Genomic DNA, 7,790 nt, shown 5'->3' with positions numbered 1-7,790 from the left:
TAATCATTAAATAATTTAGATTTGAAGGCAGTCACAAGCAGAACATTGTTGCACTTTGAATCGGTCACACTAAATTCTCCAATTTTTAATTTGGGTAAAGATGAAGTGACATTTGAGTATCGTAGGGTGTTTTGGATGAGATGGATCAGAGCTACAGGGATAGCTCTACATACAGGTGCTGGTCATAAAATTAGAATGTCATGAAAAAGTAGATTGATTTCAGTAATTCCATTTAAAAAGTGAAACTTGTATATTATATTCATACATTACATACAAACTCATATATTTCAGATGTTTATTTTGTTTAATTTTGATGATTACAAATGACAACAAATGAAAATCTCAAATTCATCATATCAGAAAATTAGAATATTACTGAAGACCAATAAAAACAAAGGATTTATAGAAATGTTGGCCAACTGAAAAGTATGAACATGAAAAGTATGAGCATGTACAGCACTCAGTATTTAGTTGGGCCTCCTTTGGCCTGTATTACTGCAGCAATGCGGCGTGGCATGGAGTCGATCAGTCTGTGGCACTGCTCAGGTGTTATGATAGCCCAGGTTGCTCTAATAGTGGCTTTTAGCTCTTCTGAATTGTTGGGTCTGGTGTATTGCATCTTCTTCTTCACAATACCCCATAGATTTTCTATGGGGTTAAGGTCAGGAGAGTTTGCTGGCCAATTAAGAACAGGGATACCATGGTCCTTCAACCAGGTACTGGTAGCTTTGGCACTGTGTGCAGGTGCCAAGTCCTGTTGGAAAATGAAATCTGCATCTCCAAAAAGTTGGTCAGCTGCAGGAAGCATGAAGTGCTCTAAAACTTCCTGGTATGTGGCTGCGTTGACCCTGGACCTCAGAAAACACAATGGACCAACACCAGCAGATGACATGGCACCCCAAACCATCACTGACTGTGGAAACTTTACACTGGACTTCAAGCAACGTGGATGAAGTGCCTCTCTTCTTTTCCTCCAGACTCTGGGACCTTGATTTCCAAAGGAAATGCAAAATTTACTTTCATCAGAGAACATGACTTTGGACCACTCACCAGCAGTCCAGTCCTGTTTCTCTTTAGCCCAGGCAAGACGCTTCTGACGCTGTCTGTGGTTCAAGAGTGGCTTGACACAAGGAATGCGACAGCAGAAACCCATGTCTTTCATACGTCTGTGTGTGGTGGTTCTTGAAGCACTCACTCCAGCTGCAGTCCACTCTTTGTGAATCTCCCCCACATTTTTGAATGGGTTTTGTTTCACAATCCTCTCCAGGGTGCGGTTATCTCTCTTGCTTGTACACTTTTTTCGACCACATCTTTTCCTTCCCTTCGCCTCTCTATTAATGTGCTTGGACACTGAGCTCTGTGAACAGCCAGCCTCTTTAGCGATGACCTTTTGTGTCTTGCCCTCCTTGTGCAAGGTGTCGATGGTCGTCTTTTGGACAACTGTCAAGTCAGCAGTCTTCCCCATGATTGTGTAGCCTATAGAACTAGACTGAAAGACCATTTAAAGGCTTTTGCAGGTGGTTTGAGTTAATTAGCTGATTAGAGTGTGGCACCAGGGGCCATCAATTTTGAACCTTTTCACAATATTCTAATTTTCTGATATGATGAATTTGAGATTTTCATTTGTTGTCATTTGTAATCATCAAAATTAAACAAAATAAACATCTGAAATATATGAGTTTGTATGTAATGTATGAATATAATATACACAAGTTTCACTTTTTAAATGGAATTACTGAAATCAATCTACTTTTTCATGATATTCTAATTTTATGACCAGCACCTGTACTTTTAAATATTCATTACAAGAACAGTTCAGATCAAATTTGTTAGTGAAATCACTATGATTTAACAACATACCATTACTATCCATTAAGTCAGTTACAAATAAAATACCTTTTTCATACCAGTCAGTTCTAAAAATAGATTTTCTATTTATCAATATTGACCTGTTATTCCACACTACAGATCCATGTGGGGTAAAGTTGTGGGTAAATATCATTTTCCAAAAATGTAAAACTTGCCTGTGAAAATTAGACAGTGTAATATTAATCTTGGTTAATTCAAAATCACATTTAAGCAGGAAATCCAAGCCACCGAGCTTATTAAATATAGATTTAGGGATATGAAACCACATTGAATTGGAATGAGACAAATAGGTCTTCAGCCAGTTTATTCTAAATGAGCCAATCAAAGCCTCAAAATCTAATGCTCTAATTCCTCCTTTATCATAGTCTTTAATAAGATCAGATCGTCTTAAATAGTGAGTTTTGTTTCTCCAGATAAATTGAAAGATTATTGAATTGGCTTTCTTAATATTCTTGCCAGAGATAAAAGCAGAATGGCACGGGTAAATTAATTTAGACACTCCTTCAGCTTTGGACAGAAGTACTCGTCCAAAAATAGTCAGATCTCTAGTTAACCAATGACTCAAGGATCTCTTCATACCATCCAAGCAACTACAAATGTTTTCCTCCTCTCTTCTAATAATGTCCTTTGAAATCAGCATTCCCAGATATTTAACCTCAGACTTAACTGTAATGGAGGCAACAGACGTCTCAGAGCTGGAATGGATCGGCAAAAGTTCACATTTATCAATATTGAGAGACAAACCAGATGCGCTAGAAAACATTGAAATAGATTTTAGTGCAACATCTACCATAGTTTTATCTCTTAGGAAAATTGTTGTATCGTCAGCAAATTGACTAATCTTGAATTCCTTATCAAAAATTTTGATCCCATGTAAATTAGAATTTTTTATAATTAGTAAGGTTAGCATTTGAGTTGTTAATATAAATAATTTAGGTGAAATTGGGCAGCCCTGCCTGATTCCCCTTGACATTGAGAAACTAGGGGTCAAACTCGTTCCCAGGGAAACAGAGCTACTTATATCAGTATAAAATAATCTAATTATACTACAAAATTTTTCCCCAAAGCCAAAATATTTTAAGGTTTTTATTATAAAGCAGTGTTCCAGTGAGTCAAAAGCCTTGAAGAAATCCAGGAATAAAATAAAACTCTCATCATCAATAAAGCTACGATAATCAATCATATCAAAAATCAGTCTAGTGTGATGATGGATATTTCTTCCCTTTAAAAAAGCTGATTGGCATTCATTAATAATTGTTCCTAATCCACTGTTCAAGCGATTGGCATAAACAAGAGCTAAAATTTTATAATCTGTACATAAAAGAGTGATGGGTCTCCAATTGTTTAAAGATAAAGGGTCTTTTTTAGCTTTGGGGATCAGAGTAATCAGGCCTCGTTTCATGGTGGGAGAGAGATTATTGTTTGAAATACATTCCAGCAGGGCCTCAAATAAAAGTTTTCGTAAATCTTTCCAAAAGAAAGTATAAAATTCAGTGGTTAACCCATCAAGGCCTGGAGATTTCCCTTTTGCCATTTGTTGAATTGCTACGTCAAGCTCTTCGATTCCTAAGTCATCTTCCATAAGGTTTTTAAAATCAAGGTTAATTTTTTCATCAGATTCCTGGATTTCATCAAAAAAAGATTGGCAATTGGATTCTGAATACTTAGAGCAATAAAGATTACTATAAAAATTTCTAATTGCTACATTTATTAAATCCAGGTCTTCAGTGATGCTACCATTAATAATTAGTTTCTGAATCTTCTTTTTGGACTGTCTCTGCTTCTCAAGATTAAAAAAATATGAAGAGTTCTTTTCACCGTCTTCAATCCATCGAGCCCTAGAGCGAATGAAAGCCCCCTTTGCTTTATCTAAAAAAACATAATCAAGTTGAGATTTGAAACTATCAAGCTGACTCAGCTCTTCGGATGATAAAACTGATTTTGAACATAGAGAATTTATATTGCTTATAAGTTGGGAATGTTTCTGTCTCCTCAGCTTAGAAGCAATTTTGCCTGCCTTTATTGCTGCTGTCCTAACACTAAATTTAAACCATTCCCACTTATTTAAGGGCGACAGATCCATTACTGAAATATCTTCAATAAGGTTCAGGACTTCTGAACAGAAGGTTTTATTATTCAGTAGATTACTATTAAACTTCCAAGTTACGTTTGAAGGTAGTTTGGATTTATTCAGAGAGAGAAACAAGGTAACTGAACAATGATCTGTTAAAGGAGCTGCTGAAATTTCACAACTTGAAATATTATTTACCAGATTATGAGGGATTAACCAGTAATCTAGCCTGGAGCATTGGCCATTCCCCGAAGGGTTGAACCATGAGTATTGTCTGATATTAGGATTTCTAATTCTCCAGCAGTCTGTCAAATTTGTATTAGAGATTAAATTTACAAAAATATCATCATAAATATGGTGTTGTCCCCGAGAGGGCAGACGATCAATGGATCCATCTGGAGCTACATTAAAATCTCCTCCCAAGATAACCTGATCAGTGGAATATTTTATTTTCCATTGTTTTATCTTCACTCCGAGGTCGGTAAAAAATATACTATTCATTGCTTTATTGTTGTATCCATATACACACACCAAAATTATCTTATTTCCATCAATCTCCACTATTGCAGTTACCCAGTGGCCATTTGTATCACTGATATGTTCCAACAAAGAACCTGGGAATTTATAAAACATAATCACAACCCCAGCTGAATGCGACGTACCATGACTAAAATAAATTTGATCCCCCCATTGAAGTTTCCAGAATTTAGCTTCCTCACTTGATGAATGAGTTTCTTGCAGAAAAAAACAGTTTGCCTTTTGCTCTTTGCAATAAAGATAAATAGCCTTACGTTTGACAACATTTTTTAAACCCCTAGTATTAAGTGAAAGTAAGGATAACATGCAAAAAACACAGTAGTTGTGCAAAAACTACTCACAGGAAGGATGAGCAGGAACGAGATAACATAGCCAATAATAGCTAAATGGAATAGTGCAATAGCCCTTTAAACAAATACAAACATAATATACCATACCGGTGAAAGTAAAGAAACATGGCGGTGTAATTAGTCCGGGTCCACTCTTCGATTATCGATCAGGGCGAAACCTTCCTTCAGGTATGCACGTTTGCCTCGGCTCCTGGCTTCCTGAACCAGGGGCCACAGTTTAGCCCGGGCAATTCTGTCCTCCTTAGAAAAGTCCTCCTTGAAACTAATGTGCATTTCTTTACAAACTTTAGCATCTTTGGACTTCCTCCAGACCTCATCCCGCATGGTTCGCATCCCGAACTGAATGATGACGGCTCTGGGACGGTTGTTGGGCGAACCAGCGCCAGCTTTTTTCCCCAATCTGTGAACGGTGTCGACTGTATCACGCAGCCGATCCACGGAGACAGGAATGATCCTAGTGAGAATCCCAATGATGGTTTCCCGTACATCCTCGTCGTCTTTCTCGGGCAGTCCGGTCACCCTCAGGTTCCAGCGTCTCTTGTAACGAGCCTGGTCTTCACAGGAAAACCTCAGCGCTGCATTTTCTTTTTTGAGAAGGTTAACTGTAGCATGGAGCTCTGATATGGCTTTCTTATTAACCTCAATGGCGACAGTATTAGCTACTATGCGTTTGTCAATGCTTTTTAAAATTTCAGTCTGATTGTCCATCTTTGTGTTAAGTTCTCCTATCGCACGAAGAATGGCGTTCGCTGTGTCCTCCTTACCGTCAGCCTCTTGTAGCTTCATTTTTTTCTTGTTTTTGTTTTTTATAGGTGTGTGATCCCAATTCACCTTTTGTTCTTTAACAGAAGGATCAGACGTTGCCCCGACCGATTCAATTTCTTCTATAATATCTTCGTCGCAAGCCTCTTGAAGAGCCGATAGATTGTAGTCGTGGTCTGACATGCTAACTTCCATCGATGAATTGCAAAACGGAAAAAAGGAGTAAGAAGGCTGAAAAGGTTTCAAAAAGTGGTTGAACTAAGAATAAAAAACCTAAGACGTTTTAAAACAAGGGCTAGAGCACAAAATTTGGGTTAAATCTAGGCTAAATAATAACTGTATTTCAGAGCCTGCAAAAACAAAACCTCTCACTCCGCCATCTTGGGACCTCCTCCTACACCGGAGGTGGAAGCCATAATAAGCGATAACCTCGCTGTGGGCGGGTAAACCAGCGTACTTCGTTGGAGGTCGTGGATTTATCAACAGATCAGAAGTCTTCCCTCCTTCACTCTCAACGAATCCTTAGAAAGGATAATTTCACCTTTTCATTTACAATTTAAATGTGTTCTACACTATACTCTCACTTCACGTTTCTTTTGAACATTATATATTCTCCTTTAGGCAATATATAATTTAGTTATGAAATCTTACCTTGTTCTTGTTGTAAGATCCTAAAGTACCATAGTCAAACCAAAATAGATAGCAAAGTGCTATTTTTCAATTATCTCTCTTGTATTATAAAAATTTAGTCAGGCCTCTTACCGATTTACTAAAAGCGTGCAGCTATCGGTCCCCTTCCTTTGTGAACTCCACTTTATCATAAAAGTGTAGTTCTTGTTCTTTATTCTCTGTTATTCTTCTTAAATAACTCTGTCCGTTTCATTTGTATCTCTCAATGCCAGGGGGTTAAGACAAACAGGTAAACGCAAAGCATTATTCTTATTTGCCAAACAATTTAAAACAGATTTTTGTTTTTTTCAAGAGAGTCATTCTACATCTTCTGATGTTAATTTCTGGAAATCCCAGTGGGGAAATGATATGTGGTTATCTCACGGATCTGAGCGCTCCGCTGGTGTCGCCACACTTAAAAATAATTTTTCTGGATCTGTTTTACATACTGTTTGCGACACTCTAGGTCACTACATTTGCTCAGTAATTGAATGCCTTAACAATACCTTTATTGTTGTTAATATATATGGCTACAATAATATAACGGAAAACAACAAACTATTTGAATCATTAGAAGACAGAATTACTTTTTGGCTTGCCAAATACCCAAACTCAATCATTTTAATTGGTGGGGACTTTAACATTGCCTTAGACAATATGATGGACAGATGGCCCCCTAAGCCGCAGTCCCGGATAGATTTTTGGCTTATTTCCAAATATATTAACAAAGACAATATCGATGTTAACATACTTGCCACCCCTCTTACAGATCATAGAGCTATTCGCATTAGCATCCAGATTTATACCCCAGATAATACATCGTATAAATGTGCTTACTGGAAACTAAATAACTCCTTGCTAAAGCATGATGTGGTTAAAACTCATATTAATAAATTAATTTTATATTATTGGAATAAGGCTAACAAGGAAGGGTCCTTTTGCAACAATTGGGAACTTCTCAAATTTGAAATTTGCTATTTTTAAGACATTACGGAAGTCAGATCTCTAAATTAAAGAAAGCTGAAGAGGAAGAAGTCATAAGCAAGATCTCCTCCTATTACCTAAAATGCCAAGAAGAAGTTTCAGAGGTAGATAAATTAAATTTAATAGAAAATCAGAATAAACTGGATGCTTTGTATAAACACAAGGCTGAAGGTGCCTTCATCAGATCCAGGAAACGATGGCTGGAAGAAGGAGAACAAAATTCTGCTTACTTTTTTAGACTTGAAAAATACAGATCAAGAATAAACTCTATTTTCCAACTAAATATCAATGACATTATATCAAACAATCCTAAAGAAATTGCAGCCTTTTGTACTAAATTTTACTCTAATTTATACAGCTCAAAATATAATAAAGAGATATCAGAATCATTCCTTAACAAAATAAGAAATGTACAAACTATTGTTGTAGAAGATAAAAACTACTGTGACAGCCCTTTTACCGTGGAGGAAATTTCTAAGTGCATTAATGCACTCAAGGCCAATAAATCCCCCGGCACAGATGGTTTATCTGCTGAGTTTTATCAATCA

This window comes from Cyprinodon tularosa, unplaced genomic scaffold (genome assembly GCF_016077235.1).
Source record: "Cyprinodon tularosa strain WSP-4 unplaced genomic scaffold, ASM1607723v1 ctg483, whole genome shotgun sequence".
Lineage (NCBI taxonomy): Eukaryota > Metazoa > Chordata > Actinopteri > Cyprinodontiformes > Cyprinodontidae > Cyprinodon > Cyprinodon tularosa.
This window is presented reverse-complemented; position numbering follows the sequence as displayed.